This window comes from Aulonocara stuartgranti (assembly GCF_965226115.1).
Source record: "Aulonocara stuartgranti genome assembly, chromosome: 13".
Taxonomy (NCBI): domain Eukaryota; kingdom Metazoa; phylum Chordata; class Actinopteri; order Cichliformes; family Cichlidae; genus Aulonocara; species Aulonocara stuartgranti.
Genome location: NC_138949.1, coordinates 2,213,403 through 2,235,136, shown reverse-complemented (window position 1 = coordinate 2,235,136; position 21,734 = coordinate 2,213,403).

Below are 21,734 nucleotides of genomic sequence, written 5' to 3'. Positions count from 1 at the left end.
TTCTCACTGTTACATGCATTTGAATGGGGAACTCCACCGAAACAAAGTATAGGTTTTCATTATGTGAATAACTTTGAAATCTTAGCTCAAACAGCTGCAAAACCTGTTTTCCCAGCACGGGCACCTTGAGTTCTATAAGATAAAGCCATAAACATGTGTATCCGAGTCTTCTATCAAAAGTTACAGCTATTTATATGAAGTTGTACAAAAACGCTTTCTTTCGCCAAGACAGTGCGTTTCTCACGGTTACATGCATTTGAATGGGGAACTCGACCGAAACAAAGTATAGGTTTTCATTATGTGAATAACTTTGAAATCTTAGCTCAAACAGCTGCAAAACCTGTTTTCCCAGCACGGGGACCTTGAGTTCTATAAGATAAAGCCATAAACATGTGTATCCGAGTCTTCTATCAAAAGTTACAGCTATTTATATGAAGTTGTACAAAAACGCTTTCTTTCGCCAAGACAATGCGTTTCTCACTGTTACATGCATTTGAATGGGGAACTCGACCGAAACAAAGTATAGGTTTTCATTATGTGAATAACTTTGAAATCTTAGCTCAAACAGCTGCAAAACCTGTTTTCCCAGCACGGGCACCTTGAGTTCTATAAGATAAAACCATAAACATGTGTATCCGAGTCTTCTATCAAAAGTTACAGCTATTTATATGAAGTTGTACAAAAACGCTTTCTTTCGCCAAGACAGTGCGTTTCTCACTGTTACATGCATTTGAATGGGGAACTCGACCGAAACAAAGTATAGGTTTTCATTATGTGAATAACTTTGAAATCTTAGCTCAAACAGCTGCAAAACCTGTTTTCCCAGCACGGGGACCTTGAGTTCTATAAGATAAAGCCATAAACATGTTTGTCTGAGTCTTCTATCAAAAGTTACAGCTATTTATATGAAGTTGTACAAAAATGCTTTCTTTCGCCAAGACAGTGCGTTTCTGACTGTTACATGCATTTGAATGGGGAACTCGACCGAAACAAAGTATAGGTTTTCATTATGTGAATAACTTTGAAATCTTAGCTCAAACAGCTGCAAAACCTGTTTTCCCAGCACGGGCACCTTGAGTTCTATAAGATAAAGCCATAAACATGTGTATCCGAGTCTTCTATCAAAAGTTACAGCTATTTATATGAAGTTGTACAAAAACGCTTTCTTTCGCCAAGACAGTGCGTTTCTCACTGTTACATGCATTTGAATGGGGAACTCGACCGAAACAAAGTATAGGTTTTCATTATGTGAATAACTTTGAAATCTTAGCTCAAACAGCTGCAAAACCTGTTTTCCCAGCACGGGGACCGTGAGTTCTATAAGATAAAGCCATAAACATGTGTATCCGAGTCTTCTATCAAAAGTTACAGCTATTTATATGAAGTTGTACAAAAACGCTTTCTTTCGCCAAGACAGTGCGTTTCTCACTGTTACATGCATTTGAATGGGGAACTCGACCGAAACAAAGTATAGGTTTTCATTATGTGAATAACTTTGAAATCTTAGCTCAAACAGCTGCAAAACCTGTTTTCCCAGCACGGGCACCTTGAGTTCTATAAGATAAAACCATAAACATGTGTATCCGAGTCTTCTATCAAAAGTTACAGCTTTTTATATGAAGTTGTACAAAAACGCTTTCTTTCGCCAAGACAGTGCGTTTCTCACTGTTACATGCATTTGAATGGGGAACTCGACCGAAACAAAGTATAGGTTTTCATTATGTGAATAACTTTGAAATCTTAGCTCAAACAGCTGCAAAACCTGTTTTCCCAGCACGGGCACCTTGAGTTCTATAAGATAAAGCCATAAACATGTGTATCCGAGTCTTCTATCAAAAGTTACAGCTATTTATATGAAGTTGTACAAAAATGCTTTCTTTCGCCAAGACAATGCGTTTCTCACTGTTACATGCATTTGAATGGGGAACTCGACCGAAACAAAGTATAGGTTTTCATTATGTGAATAACTTTGAAATCTTAGCTCAAACAGCTGCAAAACCTGTTTTCCCAGCACGGGCACCTTGAGTTCTATAAGATAAAACCATAAACATGTGTATCCGAGTCTTCTATCAAAAGTTACAGCTATTTATATGAAGTTGTACAAAAACGCTTTCTTTCGCCAAGACAGTGCGTTTCTCACTGTTACATGCATTTGAATGGGGAACTCCACCGAAACAAAGTATAGGTTTTCATTATGTGAATAACTTTGAAATCTTAGCTCAAACAGCTGCAAAACCTGTTTTCCCAGCACGGGCACCTTGAGTTCTATAAGATAAAACCATAAACATGTGTATCCGAGTCTTCTATCAAAAGTTACAGCTATTTATATGAAGTTGTACAAAAACGCTTTCTTTCGCCAAGACAGTGCGTTTCTCACTGTTACATGCATTTGAATGGGGAACTCGACCGAAACAAAGTATAGGTTTTCATTATGTGAATAACTTTGAAATCTTAGCTCAAACAGCTGCAAAACCTGTTTTCCCAGCACGGGGACCTTGAGTTCTATAAGATAAAGCCATAAACATGTGTATCCGAGTCTTCTATCAAAAGTTACAGCTATTTATATGAAGTTGTACAAAAACGCTTTCTTTCGCCAAGACAGTGCGTTTCTCACTGTTACATGCATTTGAATGGGGAACTCGACCGAAACAAAGTATAGGTTTTCATTATGTGAATAACTTTGAAATCTTAGCTCAAACAGCTGCAAAACCTGTTTTCCCAGCACGGGCACCTTGAGTTCTATAAGATAAAACCATAAACATGTGTATCCGAGTCTTCTATCAAAAGTTACAGCTATTTATATGAAGTTGTACAAAAACGCTTTCTTTCGCCAAGACAGTGCGTTTCTCACTGTTACATGCATTTGAATGGGGAACTCGACCGAAACAAAGTATAGGTTTTCATTATGTGAATAACTTTGAAATCTTAGCTCAAACAGCTGCAAAACCTGTTTTCCCAGCACGGGGACCTTGAGTTCTATAAGATAAAGCCATAAACATGTGTATCCGAGTCTTCTATCAAAAGTTACAGCTATTTATATGAAGTTGTACAAAAACGCTTTCTTTCGCCAAGACAGTGCGTTTCTCACTGTTACATGCATTTGAATGGGGAACTCGACCGAAACAAAGTATAGGTTTTCATTATGTGAATAACTTTGAAATCTTAGCTCAAACAGCTGCAAAACCTGTTTTCCCAGCACGGGCACCTTGAGTTCTATAAGATAAAACCATAAACGTGTATCCGAGTCTTCTATCAAAAGTTACAGCTATTTATATGAAGTTGTACAAAAACGCTTTCTTTCGCCAAGACAGTGCGTTTCTCACTGTTACATGCATTTGAATGGGGAACTCCACCGAAACAAAGTATAGGTTTTCATTATGTGAATAACTTTGAAATCTTAGCTCAAACAGCTGCAAAACCTGTTTTCCCAGCACGGGCACCTTGAGTTCTATAAGATAAAACCATAAACATGTGTATCCGAGTCTTCTATCAAAAGTTACAGCTATTTATATGAAGTTGTACAAAAACGCTTTCTTTCGCCAAGACAGTGCGTTTCTCACTGTTACATGCATTTGAATGGGGAACTCGACCGAAAGAAAGTATAGGTTTTCATTATGTGAATAACTTTGAAATCTTAGCTCAAACAGCTGCAAAACCTGTTTTCCCAGCACGGGCACCTTGAGTTCTATAAGATAAAGCCATAAACATGTGTATCCGAGTCTTCTATCAAAAGTTACAGCTATTTATATGAAGTTGTACAAAAACGCTTTCTTTCGCCAAGACAGTGCGTTTCTCACTGTTACATGCATTTGAATGGGGAACTCGACCGAAACAAAGTATAGGTTTTCATTATGTGAATAACTTTGAAATCTTAGCTCAAACAGCTGCAAAAACCTGTTTTCCCAGCACGGGGACCTTGAGTTCTATAAGATAAAGCCATAAACATGTTTGTCTGAGTCTTCTATCAAAAGTTACAGCTATTTATATGAAGTTGTACAAAAACGCTTTCTTTCGCCAAGACAGTGCGTTTCTCACTGTTACATGCATTTGAATGGGGAACTCGACCGAAACAAAGTATAGGTTTTCATTATGTGAATAACTTTGAAATCTTAGCTCAAACAGCTGCAAAACCTGTTTTCCCAGCACGGGGACCTTGAGTTCTATAAGATAAAGCCATAAACATGTTTGTCTGAGTCTTCTATCAAAAGTTACAGCTATTTATATGAAGTTGTACAAAAACGCTTTCTTTCGCCAAGACAGTGCGTTTCTCACTGTTACATGCATTTGAATGGGGAACTCGACCGAAACAAAGTATAGGTTTTCATTATGTGAATAACTTTGAAATCTTAGCTCAAACAGCTGCAAAACCTGTTTTCCCAGCACGGGGACCTTGAGTTCTATAAGATAAAGCCATAAACATGTTTGTCTGAGTCTTCTATCAAAAGTTACAGCTATTTATATGATGTTGTACAAAAACGCTTTCTTTCGCCAAGACAGTGCGTTTCTCACTGTTACATGCATTTGAATGGGGAACTCGACCGAAACAAAGTATAGGTTTTCATTATGTGAATAACTTTGAAATCTTAGCTCAAACAGCTGCAAAACCTGTTTTCCCAGCACGGGCACCTTGAGTTCTATAAGATAAAGCCATAAACATGTGTATCCGAGTCTTCTATCAAAAGTTACAGCTATTTATATGAAGTTGTACAAAAACGCTTTCTTTCGCCAAGACAGTGCGTTTCTCACTGTTACATGCATTTGAATGGGGAACTCGACCGAAACAAAGTATAGGTTTTCATTATGTGAATAACTTTGAAATCTTAGCTCAAACAGCTGCAAAACCTGTTTTCCCAGCACGGGCACCTTGAGTTCTATAAGATAAAGCCATAAACATGTTTGTCTGAGTCTTCTATCAAAAGTTACAGCTATTTATATGAAGTTGTACAAAAACGCTTTCTTTCGCCAAGACAGTGCGTTTCTCACTGTTACATGCATTTGAATGGGGAACTCGACCGAAACAAAGTATAGGTTTTCATTATGTGAATAACTTTGAAATCTTAGCTCAAACAGCTGCAAAACCTGTTTTCCCAGCACGGGGACCTTGAGTTCTATAAGATAAAGCCATAAACATGTTTGTCTGAGTCTTCTATCAAAAGTTACAGCTATTTATATGATGTTGTACAAAAACGCTTTCTTTCGCCAAGACAGTGCGTTTCTCACTGTTACATGCATTTGAATGGGGAACTCGACCGAAACAAAGTATAGGTTTTCATTATGTGAATAACTTTGAAATCTTAGCTCAAACAGCTGCAAAACCTGTTTTCCCAGCACGGGCACCTTGAGTTCTATAAGATAAAGCCATAAACATGTGTATCCGAGTCTTCTATCAAAAGTTACAGCTATTTATATGAAGTTGTACAAAAACGCTTTCTTTCGCCAAGACAGTGCGTTTCTCACTGTTACATGCATTTGAATGGGGAACTCGACCGAAACAAAGTATAGGTTTTCATTATGTGAATAACTTTGAAATCTTAGCTCAAACAGCTGCAAAACCTGTTTTCCCAGCACGGGGACCTTGAGTTCTATAAGATAAAGCCATAAACATGTTTGTCTGAGTCTTCTATCAAAAGTTACAGCTATTTATATGAAGTTGTACAAAAATGCTTTCTTTCGCCAAGACAGTGCGTTTCTGACTGTTACATGCATTTGAATGGGGAACTCGACCGAAACAAAGTATAGGTTTTCATTATGTGAATAACTTTGAAATCTTAGCTCAAACAGCTGCAAAACCTGTTTTCCCAGCACGGGCACCTTGAGTTCTATAAGATAAAGCCATAAACATGTGTATCCGAGTCTTCTATCAAAAGTTACAGCTATTTATATGAAGTTGTACAAAAACGCTTTCTTTCGCCAAGACAGTGCGTTTCTCACTGTTACATGCATTTGAATGGGGAACTCGACCGAAACAAAGTATAGGTTTTCATTATGTGAATAACTTTGAAATCTTAGCTCAAACAGCTGCAAAACCTGTTTTCCCAGCACGGGGACCTTGAGTTCTATAAGATAAAGCCATAAACATGTGTATCCGAGTCTTCTATCAAAAGTTACAGCTATTTATATGAAGTTGTACAAAAATGCTTTCTTTCGCCAAGACAGTGCGTTTCTCACTGTTACATGCATTTGAATGGGGAACTCCACCGAAACAAAGTATAGGTTTTCATTATGTGAATAACTTTGAAATCTTAGCTCAAACAGCTGCAAAACCTGTTTTCCCAGCACGGGCACCTTGAGTTCTATAAGATAAAGCCATAAACATGTGTATCCGAGTCTTCTATCAAAAGTTACAGCTATTTATATGAAGTTGTACAAAAACGCTTTCTTTCGCCAAGACAGTGCGTTTCTCACTGTTACATGCATTTGAATGGGGAACTCGACCGAAACAAAGTATAGGTTTTCATTATGTGAATAACTTTGAAATCTTAGCTCAAACAGCTGCAAAACCTGTTTTCCCAGCACGGGGACCTTGAGTTCTATAAGATAAAGCCATAAACATGTGTATCCGAGTCTTCTATCAAAAGTTACAGCTATTTATATGAAGTTGTACAAAAACGCTTTCTTTCGCCAAGACAATGCGTTTCTCACTGTTACATGCATTTGAATGGGGAACTCGACCGAAACAAAGTATAGGTTTTCATTATGTGAATAACTTTGAAATCTTAGCTCAAACAGCTGCAAAACCTGTTTTCCCAGCACGGGCACCTTGAGTTCTATAAGATAAAACCATAAACATGTGTATCCGAGTCTTCTATCAAAAGTTACAGCTATTTATATGAAGTTGTACAAAAACGCTTTCTTTCGCCAAGACAGTGCGTTTCTCACTGTTACATGCATTTGAATGGGGAACTCGACCGAAACAAAGTATAGGTTTTCATTATGTGAATAACTTTGAAATCTTAGCTCAAACAGCTGCAAAACCTGTTTTCCCAGCACGGGGACCTTGAGTTCTATAAGATAAAGCCATAAACATGTTTGTCTGAGTCTTCTATCAAAAGTTACAGCTATTTATATGAAGTTGTACAAAAATGCTTTCTTTCGCCAAGACAGTGCGTTTCTGACTGTTACATGCATTTGAATGGGGAACTCGACCGAAACAAAGTATAGGTTTTCATTATGTGAATAACTTTGAAATCTTAGCTCAAACAGCTGCAAAACCTGTTTTCCCAGCACGGGCACCTTGAGTTCTATAAGATAAAGCCATAAACATGTGTATCCGAGTCTTCTATCAAAAGTTACAGCTATTTATATGAAGTTGTACAAAAACGCTTTCTTTCGCCAAGACAGTGCGTTTCTCACTGTTACATGCATTTGAATGGGGAACTCGACCGAAACAAAGTATAGGTTTTCATTATGTGAATAACTTTGAAATCTTAGCTCAAACAGCTGCAAAACCTGTTTTCCCAGCACGGGCACCTTGAGTTCTATAAGATAAAACCATAAACATGTGTATCCGAGTCTTCTATCAAAAGTTACAGCTATTTATATGAAGTTGTACAAAAACGCTTTCTTTCGCCAAGACAGTGCGTTTCTCACTGTTACATGCATTTGAATGGGGAACTCGACCGAAACAAAGTATAGGTTTTCATTATGTGAATAACTTTGAAATCTTAGCTCAAACAGCTGCAAAACCTGTTTTCCCAGCACGGGCACCTTGAGTTCTATAAGATAAAGCCATAAACATGTGTATCCGAGTCTTCTATCAAAAGTTACAGCTATTTATATGAAGTTGTACAAAAATGCTTTCTTTCGCCAAGACAATGCGTTTCTCACTGTTACATGCATTTGAATGGGGAACTCGACCGAAACAAAGTATAGGTTTTCATTATGTGAATAACTTTGAAATCTTAGCTCAAACAGCTGCAAAACCTGTTTTCCCAGCACGGGCACCTTGAGTTCTATAAGATAAAACCATAAACATGTGTATCCGAGTCTTCTATCAAAAGTTACAGCTATTTATATGAAGTTGTACAAAAACGCTTTCTTTCGCCAAGACAGTGCGTTTCTCACTGTTACATGCATTTGAATGGGGAACTCGACCGAAACAAAGTATAGGTTTTCATTATGTGAATAACTTTGAAATCTTAGCTCAAACAGCTGCAAAACCTGTTTTCCCAGCACGGGCACCTTGAGTTCTATAAGATAAAACCATAAACATGTGTATCCGAGTCTTCTATCAAAAGTTACAGCTATTTATATGAAGTTGTACAAAAACGCTTTCTTTCGCCAAGACAGTGCGTTTCTGACTGTTACATGCATTTGAATGGGGAACTCCACCGAAACAAAGTATAGGTTTTCATTATGTGAATAACTTTGAAATCTTAGCTCAAACAGCTGCAAAACCTGTTTTCCCAGCACGGGCATCTTGAGTTCTATAAGATAAAGCCATAAACATGTGTATCCGAGTCTTCTATCAAAAGTTACAGCTATTTATATGAAGTTGTACAAAAATGCTTTCTTTCGCCAAGACAGTGCGTTTCTGACTGTTACATGCATTTGAATGGGGAACTCCACCGAAACAAAGTATAGGTTTTCATTATGTGAATAACTTTGAAATCTTAGCTCAAACAGCTGCAAAACCTGTTTTCCCAGCACGGGCATCTTGAGTTCTATAAGATAAAGCCATAAACATGTGTATCCGAGTCTTCTATCAAAAGTTACAGCTATTTATATGAAGTTGTACAAAAATGCTTTCTTTCGCCAAGACAGTGCGTTTCTCACTGTTACATGCATTTGAATGGGGAACTCCACCGAAACAAAGTATAGGTTTTCATTATGTGAATAACTTTGAAATCTTAGCTCAAACAGCTGCAAAACCTGTTTTCCCAGCACGGGCACCTTGAGTTCTATAAGATAAAGCCATAAACATGTGTATCCGAGCCTTCTATCAAAAGTTACAGCTATTTATATGAAGTTGTACAAAAACGCTTTCTTTCGCCAAGACAGTGCGTTTCTCACTGTTACATGCATTTGAATGGGGAACTCGACCGAAACAAAGTATAGGTTTTCATTATGTGAATAACTTTGAAATCTTAGCTCAAACAGCTGCAAAACCTGTTTTCCCAGCACGGGGACCTTGAGTTCTATAAGATAAAGCCATAAACATGTTTGTCTGAGTCTTCTATCAAAAGTTACAGCTATTTATATGAAGTTGTACAAAAATGCTTTCTTTCGCCAAGACAGTGCGTTTCTCACTGTTACATGCATTTGAATGGGGAACTCGACCGAAACAAAGTATAGGTTTTCATTATGTGAATAACTTTGAAATCTTAGCTCAAACAGCTGCAAAACCTGTTTTCCCAGCACGGGCACCTTGAGTTCTATAAGATAAAGCCATAAACATGTGTATCCGAGTCTTCTATCAAAAGTTACAGCTATTTATATGAAGTTGTACAAAAACGCTTTCTTTCGCCAAGACAGTGCGTTTCTCACTGTTACATGCATTTGAATGGGGAACTCGACCGAAACAAAGTATAGGTTTTCATTATGTGAATAACTTTGAAATCTTAGCTCAAACAGCTGCAAAACCTGTTTTGCCAGCACGGGCACCTTGAGTTCTATAAGATAAAGCCATAAACATGTGTATCCGAGTCTTCTATCAAAAGTTACAGCTATTTATATGAAGTTGTACAAAAACGCTTTCTTTCGCCAAGACAGTGCGTTTCTCACTGTTACATGCATTTGAATGGGGAACTCGACCGAAACAAAGTATAGGTTTTCATTATGTGAATAACTTTGAAATCTTAGCTCAAACAGCTGCAAAACCTGTTTTCCCAGCACGGGGACCTTGAGTTCTATAAGATAAAGCCATAAACATGTTTGTCTGAGTCTTCTATCAAAAGTTACAGCTATTTATATGAAGTTGTACAAAAATGCTTTCTTTCGCCAAGACAGTGCGTTTCTGACTGTTACATGCATTTGAATGGGGAACTCGACCGAAACAAAGTATAGGTTTTCATTATGTGAATAACTTTGAAATCTTAGCTCAAACAGCTGCAAAACCTGTTTTCCCAGCACGGGCATCTTGAGTTCTATAAGATAAAGCCATAAACATGTGTATCCGAGTCTTCTATCAAAAGTTACAGCTATTTATATGAAGTTGTACAAAAATGCTTTCTTTCGCCAAGACAGTGCGTTTCTCACTGTTACATGCATTTGAATGGGGAACTCCACCGAAACAAAGTATAGGTTTTCATTATGTGAATAACTTTGAAATCTTAGCTCAAACAGCTGCAAAACCTGTTTTCCCAGCACGGGCACCTTGAGTTCTATAAGATAAAGCCATAAACATGTGTATCCGAGCCTTCTATCAAAAGTTACAGCTATTTATATGAAGTTGTACAAAAACGCTTTCTTTCGCCAAGACAGTGCGTTTCTCACTGTTACATGCATTTGAATGGGGAACTCGACCGAAACAAAGTATAGGTTTTCATTATGTGAATAACTTTGAAATCTTAGCTCAAACAGCTGCAAAACCTGTTTTCCCAGCACGGGGACCTTGAGTTCTATAAGATAAAGCCATAAACATGTTTGTCTGAGTCTTCTATCAAAAGTTACAGCTATTTATATGAAGTTGTACAAAAATGCTTTCTTTCGCCAAGACAGTGCGTTTCTCACTGTTACATGCATTTGAATGGGGAACTCGACCGAAACAAAGTATAGGTTTTCATTATGTGAATAACTTTGAAATCTTAGCTCAAACAGCTGCAAAACCTGTTTTCCCAGCACGGGCACCTTGAGTTCTATAAGATAAAGCCATAAACATGTGTATCCGAGTCTTCTATCAAAAGTTACAGCTATTTATATGAAGTTGTACAAAAACGCTTTCTTTCGCCAAGACAGTGCGTTTCTCACTGTTACATGCATTTGAATGGGGAACTCGACCGAAACAAAGTATAGGTTTTCATTATGTGAATAACTTTGAAATCTTAGCTCAAACAGCTGCAAAACCTGTTTTGCCAGCACGGGCACCTTGAGTTCTATAAGATAAAGCCATAAACATGTGTATCCGAGTCTTCTATCAAAAGTTACAGCTATTTATATGAAGTTGTACAAAAACGCTTTCTTTCGCCAAGACAGTGCGTTTCTCACTGTTACATGCATTTGAATGGGGAACTCGACCGAAACAAAGTATAGGTTTTCATTATGTGAATAACTTTGAAATCTTAGCTCAAACAGCTGCAAAACCTGTTTTCCCAGCACGGGCACCTTGAGTTCTATAAGATAAAGCCATAAACATGTTTGTCTGAGTCTTCTATCAAAAGTTACAGCTATTTATATGAAGTTGTACAAAAACGCTTTCTTTCGCCAAGACAGTGCGTTTCTCACTGTTACATGCATTTGAATGGGGAACTCGACCGAAACAAAGTATAGGTTTTCATTATGTGAATAACTTTGAAATCTTAGCTCAAACAGCTGCAAAACCTGTTTTCCCAGCACGGGGACCTTGAGTTCTATAAGATAAAGCCATAAACATGTTTGTCTGAGTCTTCTATCAAAAGTTACAGCTATTTATATGAAGTTGTACAAAAATGCTTTCTTTCGCCAAGACAGTGCGTTTCTGACTGTTACATGCATTTGAATGGGGAACTCGACCGAAACAAAGTATAGGTTTTCATTATGTGAATAACTTTGAAATCTTAGCTCAAACAGCTGCAAAACCTGTTTTCCCAGCACGGGCATCTTGAGTTCTATAAGATAAAGCCATAAACATGTGTATCCGAATCTTCTATCAAAAGTTACAGCTATTTATATGAAGTTGTACAAAAACGCTTTCTTTCGCCAAGACAGTGCGTTTCTCACTGTTACATGCATTTGAATGGGGAACTCGACCGAAACAAAGTATAGGTTTTCATTATGTGAATAACTTTGAAATCTTAGCTCAAACAGCTGCAAAACCTGTTTTCCCAGCACGGGCACCTTGAGTTCTATAAGATAAAACCATAAACATGTGTATCCGAGTCTTCTATCAAAAGTTACAGCTATTTATATGAAGTTGTACAAAAACGCTTTCTTTCGCCAAGACAGTGCGTTTCTCACTGTTACATGCATTTGAATGGGGAACTCGACCGAAACAAAGTATAGGTTTTCATTATGTGAATAACTTTGAAATCTTAGCTCAAACAGCTGCAAAACCTGTTTGCCCAGCACGGGCACCTTGAGTTCTATAAGATAAAGCCATAAACATGTGTATCCGAGTCTTCTATCAAAAGTTACAGCTATTTATATGAAGTTGTACAAAAACGCTTTCTTTCGCCAAGACAGTGCGTTTCTCACTGTTACATGCATTTGAATGGGGAACTCCACCGAAACAAAGTATAGGTTTTCATTATGTGAATAACTTTGAAATCTTAGCTCAAACAGCTGCAAAACCTGTTTTCCCAGCACGGGGACCTTGAGTTCTATAAGATAAAGCCATAAACATGTGTATCCGAGTCTTCTATCAAAAGTTACAGCTATTTATATGAAGTTGTACAAAAACGCTTTCTTTCGCCAAGACAGTGCGTTTCTCACTGTTACATGCATTTGAATGGGGAACTCGACCGAAACAAAGTATAGGTTTTCATTATGTGAATAACTTTGAAATCTTAGCTCAAACAGCTGCAAAACCTGTTTTCCCAGCACGGGCACCTTGAGTTCTATAAGATAAAGCCATAAACATGTGTATCCGAGTCTTCTATCAAAAGTTACAGCTATTTATATGAAGTTGTACAAAAACGCTTTCTTTCGCCAAGACAGTGCGTTTCTCACTGTTACATGCATTTGAATGGGGAACTCCACCGAAACAAAGTATAGGTTTTCATTATGTGAATAACTTTGAAATCTTAGCTCAAACAGCTGCAAAACCTGTTTGCCCAGCACGGGGACCTTGAGTTCTATAAGATAAAGCCATAAACATGTGTATCCGAGTCTTCTATCAAAAGTTACAGCTATTTATATGAAGTTGTACAAAAACGCTTTCTTTCGCCAAGACAGTGCGTTTCTCACTGTTACATGCATTTGAATGGGGAACTCGACCGAAACAAAGTATAGGTTTTCATTATGTGAATAACTTTGAAATCTTAGCTCAAACAGCTGCAAAACCTGTTTTCCCAGCACGGGGACCTTGAGTTCTATAAGATAAAGCCATAAACATGTTTGTCTGAGTCTTCTATCAAAAGTTACAGCTATTTATATGAAGTTGTACAAAAACGCTTTCTTTCGCCAAGACAGTGCGTTTCTCACTGTTACATGCATTTGAATGGGGAACTCCACCGAAACAAAGTATAGGTTTTCATTATGTGAATAACTTTGAAATCTTAGCTCAAACAGCTGCAAAACCTGTTTGCCCAGCACGGGGACCTTGAGTTCTATAAGATAAAGCCATAAACATGTGTATCCGAGTCTTCTATCAAAAGTTACAGCTATTTATATGAAGTTGTACAAAAACGCTTTCTTTCGCCAAGACAGTGCGTTTCTCACTGTTACATGCATTTGAATGGGGAACTCGACCGAAACAAAGTATAGGTTTTCATTATGTGAATAACTTTGAAATCTTAGCTCAAACAGCTGCAAAACCTGTTTTCCCAGCACGGGCACCTTGAGTTCTATAAGATAAAGCCATAAACATGTGTATCCGAGTCTTCTATCAAAAGTTACAGCTATTTATATGAAGTTGTACAAAAACGCTTTCTTTCGCCAAGACAGTGCGTTTCTCACTGTTACATGCATTTGAATGGGGAACTCGACCGAAACAAAGTATAGGTTTTCATTATGTGAATAACTTTGAAATCTTAGCTCAAACAGCTGCAAAACCTGTTTTCCCAGCACGGGCACCTTGAGTTCTATAAGATAAAGCCATAAACATGTGTATCCGAGTCTTCTATCAAAAGTTACAGCTATTTATATGAAGTTGTACAAAAACGCTTTCTTTCGCCAAGACAGTGCGTTTCTCACTGTTACATGCATTTGAATGGGGAACTCGACCGAAACAAAGTATAGGTTTTCATTATGTGAATAACTTTGAAATCTTAGCTCAAACAGCTGCAAAACCTGTTTTCCCAGCACGGGCACCTTGAGTTCTATAAGATAAAGCCATAAACATGTGTATCCGAGTCTTCTATCAAAAGTTACAGCTATTTATATGAAGTTGTACAAAAACGCTTTCTTTCGCCAAGACAGTGCGTTTCTCACTGTTACATGCATTTGAATGGGGAACTCCACCGAAACAAAGTATAGGTTTTCATTATGTGAATAACTTTGAAATCTTAGCTCAAACAGCTGCAAAACCTGTTTTCCCAGCACGGGCACCTTGAGTTCTATAAGATAAAGCCATAAACATGTGTATCCGAGTCTTCTATCAAAAGTTACAGCTATTTATATGAAGTTGTACAAAAACGCTTTCTTTCGCCAAGACAGTGCGTTTCTCACTGTTACATGCATTTGAATGGGGAACTCGACCGAAACAAAGTATAGGTTTTCATTATGTGAATAACTTTGAAATCTTAGCTCAAACAGCTGCAAAACCTGTTTTCCCAGCACGGGGACCTTGAGTTCTATAAGATAAAGCCATAAACATGTTTGTCTGAGTCTTCTATCAAAAGTTACAGCTATTTATATGAAGTTGTACAAAAACGCTTTCTTTCGCCAAGACAGTGCGTTTCTCACTGTTACATGCATTTGAATGGGGAACTCCACCGAAACAAAGTATAGGTTTTCATTATGTGAATAACTTTGAAATCTTAGCTCAAACAGCTGCAAAACCTGTTTGCCCAGCACGGGGACCTTGAGTTCTATAAGATAAAGCCATAAACATGTGTATCCGAGTCTTCTATCAAAAGTTACAGCTATTTATATGAAGTTGTACAAAAACGCTTTCTTTCGCCAAGACAGTGCGTTTCTCACTGTTACATGCATTTGAATGGGGAACTCGACCGAAACAAAGTATAGGTTTTCATTATGTGAATAACTTTGAAATCTTAGCTCAAACAGCTGCAAAACCTGTTTTCCCAGCACGGGCACCTTGAGTTCTATAAGATAAAGCCATAAACATGTGTATCCGAGTCTTCTATCAAAAGTTACAGCTATTTATATGAAGTTGTACAAAAACGCTTTCTTTCGCCAAGACAGTGCGTTTCTCACTGTTACATGCATTTGAATGGGGAACTCGACCGAAACAAAGTATAGGTTTTCATTATGTGAATAACTTTGAAATCTTAGCTCAAACAGCTGCAAAACCTGTTTTCCCAGCACGGGCACCTTGAGTTCTATAAGATAAAGCCATAAACATGTGTATCCGAGTCTTCTATCAAAAGTTACAGCTATTTATATGAAGTTGTACAAAAACGCTTTCTTTCGCCAAGACAGTGCGTTTCTCACTGTTACATGCATTTGAATGGGGAACTCGACCGAAACAAAGTATAGGTTTTCATTATGTGAATAACTTTGAAATCTTAGCTCAAACAGCTGCAAAACCTGTTTTCCCAGCACGGGCACCTTGAGTTCTATAAGATAAAGCCATAAACATGTGTATCCGAGTCTTCTATCAAAAGTTACAGCTATTTATATGAAGTTGTACAAAAACGCTTTCTTTCGCCAAGACAGTGCGTTTCTCACTGTTACATGCATTTGAATGGGGAACTCCACCGAAACAAAGTATAGGTTTTCATTATGTGAATAACTTTGAAATCTTAGCTCAAACAGCTGCAAAACCTGTTTGCCCAGCACGGGGACCTTGAGTTCTATAAGATAAAGCCATAAACATGTGTATCCGAGTCTTCTATCAAAAGTTACAGCTATTTATATGAAGTTGTACAAAAACGCTTTCTTTCGCCAAGACAGTGCGTTTCTCACTGTTACATGCATTTGAATGGGGAACTCCACCGAAACAAAGTATAGGTTTTCATTATGTGAATAACTTTGAAATCTTAGCTCAAACAGCTGCAAAACCTGTTTTCCCAGCACGGGCACCTTGAGTTCTATAAGATAAAGCCATAAACATGTGTATCCGAGTCTTCTATCAAAAGTTACAGCTATTTATATGAAGTTGTACAAAAACGCTTTCTTTCGCCAAGACAGTGCGTTTCTCACTGTTACATGCATTTGAATGGGGAACTAGACCGAAACAAAGTATAGGTTTTCATTATGTGAATAACTTTGAAATCTTAGCTCAAACAGCTGCAAAACCTGTTTGCCCAGCACGGGGACCTTGAGTTCTATAAGATAAAGCCATAAACATGTGTATCCGAGTCTTCTATCAAAAGTTACAGCTATTTATATGAAGTTGTACAAAAACGCTTTCTTTCGCCAAGACAGTGCGTTTCTCACTGTTACATGCATTTGAATGGGGAACTCCACCGAAACAAAGTATAGGTTTTCATTATGTGAATAACTTTGAAATCTTAGCTCAAACAGCTGCAAAACCTGTTTTCCCAGCACGGGCACCTTGAGTTCTATAAGATAAAGCCATAAACATGTGTATCCGAGTCTTCTATCAAAAGTTAGGGCTATTTATATGAAGTTGTACAAAAACGCTTTCTTTCGCCAAGACAGTGCGTTTCTCACTGTTACATGCATTTGAATGGGGAACTCCACCGAAACAAAGTATAGGTTTTCATTATGTGAATAACTTTGAAATCTTAGCTCAAACAGCTGCAAAACCTGTTTTCCCAGCACGGGCACCTTGAGTTCTATAAGATAAAGCCATAAACATGTGTATCCGAGTCTTCTATCAAAAGTTACAGCTATTTATATGAAGTTGTACAAAAACGCTTTCTTTCGCCAAGACAGTGCGTTTCTCACTGTTACATGCATTTGAATGGGGAACTCGACCGAAACAAAGTATAGGTTTTCATTATGTGAATAACTTTGAAATCTTAGCTCAAACAGCTGCAAAACCTGTTTTCCCAGCACGGGGACCTTGAGTTCTATAAGATAAAGCCATAAACATGTGTATCCGAGTCTTCTATCAAAAGTTACAGCTATTTATATGAAGTTGTACAAAAATGCTTTCTTTCGCCAAGACAATGCGTTTCTCACTGTTACATGCATTTGAATGGGGAACTCCACCGAAACAAAGTATAGGTTTTCATTATGTGAATAACTTTGAAATCTTAGCTCAAACAGCTGCAAAACCTGTTTTCCCAGCACGGGCACCTTGAGTTCTATAAGATAAAGCCATAAACATGTGTATCCGAGTCTTCTATCAAAAGTTACAGCTATTTATATGAAGTTGTACAAAAACGCTTTCTTTCGCCAAGACAGTGCGTTTCTCACTGTTACATGCATTTGAATGGGGAACTCGACCGAAACAAAGTATAGGTTTTCATTATGTGAATAACTTTGAAATCTTAGCTCAAACAGCTGCAAAACCTGTTTTCCCAGCACGGGCACCTTGAGTTCTATAAGATAAAGCCATAAACATGTGTATCCGAGTCTTCTATCAAAAGTTACAGCTATTTATATGAAGTTGTACAAAAACGCTTTCTTTCGCCAAGACAGTGCGTTTCTCACTGTTACATGCATTTGAATGGGGAACTCCACCGAAACAAAGTATAGGTTTTCATTATGTGAATAATTTTGAAATCTTAGCTCAAACAGCTGCAAAACCTGTTTTCCCAGCACGGGGACCTTGAGTTCTATAAGATAAAGCCATAAACATGTGTATCCGAGTCTTCTATCAAAAGTTACAGCTATTTATATGAAGTTGTACAAAAACGCTTTCTTTCGCCAAGACAGTGCGTTTCTCACTGTTACATGCATTTGAATGGGGAACTCCACCGAAACAAAGTATAGGTTTTCATTATGTGAATAACTTTGAAATCTTAGCTCAAACAGCTGCAAAACCTGTTTTCCCAGCACGGGCACCTTGAGTTCTATAAGATAAAGCCATAAACATGTGTATCCGAGTCTTCTATCAAAAGTTACAGCTATTTATATGAAGTTGTACAAAAACGCTTTCTTTCGCCAAGACAGTGCGTTTCTCACTGTTACATGCATTTGAATGGGGAACTCCACCGAAACAAAGTATAGGTTTTCATTATGTGAATAACTTTGAAATCTTAGCTCAAACAGCTGCAAAGCCTGTTTTCCCAGCACGGGCACCTTGAGTTCTATAAGATAAAGCCATAAACATGTGTATCCGAGTCTTCTATCAAAAGTTACAGCTATTTATATGAAGTTGTACAAAAATGCTTTCTTTCGCCAAGACAGTGCTTTTCTCACTGTTACATGCATTTGAATGGGGAACTCGACCGAAACAAAGTATAGGTTTTCATTATGTGAATAACTTTGAAATCTTAGCTCAAACAGCTGCAAAACCTGTTTTCCCAGCACGGGCACCTTGAGTTCTATAAGATAAAGCCATAAACATGTGTATCCTAGTCTTCTATCAAAAGTTACAGCTATTTATATGAAGTTGTACAAAAACGCTTTCTTTCGCCAAGACAGTGCGTTTCTCACTGTTACATGCATTTGAATGGGGAACTAGACCGAAACAAAGTATAGGTTTTCATTATGTGAATAACTTTGAAATCTTAGCTCAAACAGCTGCAAAACCTGTTTGCCCAGCACGGGGACCTTGAGTTCTATAAGATAAAGCCATAAACATGTGTATCCGAGTCTTCTATCAAAAGTTACAGCTATTTATATGAAGTTGTACAAAAACGCTTTCTTTCGCCAAGACAGTGCGTTTCTCACTGTTACATGCATTTGAATGGGGAACTCCACCGAAACAAAGTATAGGTTTTCATTATGTGAATAACTTTGAAATCTTAGCTCAAACAGCTGCAAAACCTGTTTTCCCAGCACGGGCACCTTGAGTTCTATAAGATAAAGCCATAAACATGTGTATCCGAGTCTTCTATCAAAAGTTACAGCTATTTATATGAAGTTGTACAAAAACGCTTTCTTTCGCCAAGACAGTGCGTTTCTCACTGTTACATGCATTTGAATGGGGAACTAGACCGAAACAAAGTATAGGTTTTCATTATGTGAATAACTTTGAAATCTTAGCTCAAACAGCTGCAAAACCTGTTTGCCCAGCACGGGGACCTTGAGTTCTATAAGATAAAGCCATAAACATGTGTATCCGAGTCTTCTATCAAAAGTTACAGCTATTTATATGAAGTTGTACAAAAACGCTTTCTTTCGCCAAGACAGTGCGTTTCTCACTGTTACATGCATTTGAATGGGGAACTCGACCGAAACAAAGTATAGGTTTTCATTATGTGAATAACTTTGAAATCTTAGCTCAAACAGCTGCAAAACCTGTTTTCCCAGCACGGGCACCTTGAGTTCTATAAGATAAAGCCATAAACATGTGTATCCGAGTCTTCTATCAAAAGTTACAGCTATTTATATGAAGTTGTACAAAAACGCTTTCTTTCGCCAAGACAGTGCGTTTCTCACTGTTACATGCATTTGAATGGGGAACTCCACCGAAACAAAGTATAGGTTTTCATTATGTGAATAACTTTGAAATCTTAGCTCAAACAGCTGCAAAACCTGTTTTCCCAGCACGGGCACCTTGAGTTCTATAAGATAAAGCCATAAACATGTGTATCCGAGTCTTCTATCAAAAGTTACAGCTATTTATATGAAGTTGTACAAAAACGCTTTCTTTCGCCAAGACAGTGCGTTTCTCACTGTTACATGCATTTGAATGGGGAACTCCACCGAAACAAAGTATAGGTTTTCATTATGTGAATAACTTTGAAATCTTAGCTCAAACAGCTGCAAAACCTGTTTTCCCAGCACGGGCACCTTGAGTTCTATAAGATAAAGCCATAAACATGTTTGTCTGAGTCTTCTATCAAAAGTTACAGCTATTTATATGAAGTTGTACAAAAACGCTTTCTTTCGCCAAGACAGTGCGTTTCTCACTGTTACATGCATTTGAATGGGGAACTCGACCGAAACAAAGTATAGGTTTTCATTATGTGAATAACTTTGAAATCTTAGCTCAAACAGCTGCAAAACCTGTTTTCCCAGCACGGGCACCTTGAGTTCTATAAGATAAAGCCATAAACATGTGTATCCGAGTCTTCTATCAAAAGTTACAGCTATTTATATGAAGTTGTACAAAAACGCTTTCTTTCGCCAAGACAGTGCGTTTCTCACTGTTACATGCATTTGAATGGGGAACTCGACCGAAACAAAGTATAGGTTTTCATTATGTGAATAACTTTGAAATCTTAGCTCAAACAGCTGCAAAACCTGTTTTCCCAGCACGGGGACCTTGAGTTCTATAAGATAAAGCCATAAACATGTGTATCCGAGTCTTCTATCAAAAGTTACAGCTATTTATATGAAGTTGTACAAAAATGCTTTCTTTCGCCAAGACAATGCGTTTCTCACTGTTACATGCATTTGAATGGGGAACTCGACCGAAACAAAGTATAGGTTTTCATTATGTGAATAACTTTGAAATCTTAGCTCAAACAGCTGCAAAACCTATTTGCCCAGCACGGAGACCTTGAGTTCTATAAGATAAAGCCATAAACATGTGTATCCGAGTCTTCTATCAAAAGTTACAGCTATTTATATGAAGTTGTACAAAAACGCTTTCTTTCACCAAGACAGTGCGTTTCTCACTGTTACATGCATTTTGAATGGGGAACTCGACCGAAACAAAGTATAAGTTTTCATTATGTGAATAACTTGGAAATCTTAGCTCAAACAGCTGCAAAACCTGTTTTCCCAGCACGGAGACCTTGAGTTCTATAAGATAAAGCCATAAACATGTGTATCCGAGTCTTCTATCAAAAGTTACAGCTATTTCTATGAAGTTGTACAAAAACGCTTTCTTTCGCCAAGACAGTGCGTTTCTCACTGTTACATGCATTTGAATGGGGAACTCGACCGAAACAAAGTATAAGTTTTCATTATGTGAATAACTTGGAAATCTTAGCTCAAACAGCTGCAAAACCTGTTTGCCCAGCACGGAGACCTTGAGTTCTATAAGATAAAGCCATAAACATGTTTGTCTGAGTCTTCTATCAAAAGTTACAGCTATTTATATGAAGTTGTACAAAAACGCTTTCTTTCGCCAAGACAGTGCGTTTCTCACTGTTACATGCATTTGAATGGGGAACTCGACCGAAACAAAGTATAGGTTTTCATTATGTGAATAACTTGGAAATCTTAGCTCAAACAGCTGCAAAACCTATTTGCCCAGCACGGAGACCTTGAGTTCTATAAGATAAAGCCATAAACATGTGTATCCGAGTCTTCTATCAAAAGTTACAGCTATTCATATGAAGTTGTACAAAAACGCTTTCTTTCGCCAAGACAGTGCGTTTCTCACTGTTACATGCATTTGAATGGGGAACTCGACCGAAACAAAGTATAGGTTTTCATTATGTGAATAACTTGGAAATCTTAGCTCAAACAGCTGCAAAACCTATTTGCCCAGCACGGAGACCTTGAGTTCTATAAGATAAAGCCATAAACATGTTTGTCTGAGTCTTCTATCAAAAGTTACAGCTATTTATATGAAGTTGTACAAAAACGTTTTCTTTCGCCAAGACAGTGCGTTTCTCACTGTTACATGCATTTGAATGGGGAACTCGACCGAAACAAAGTATAGGTTTTCATTATGTGAATAACTTGGAAATCTTAGCTCAAACAGCTGCAAAACCTGTTTTCCCAGCACGGGAACCTTGAGTTCTATAAGATAAAGCCATAAACATGTTTGTCTGAGT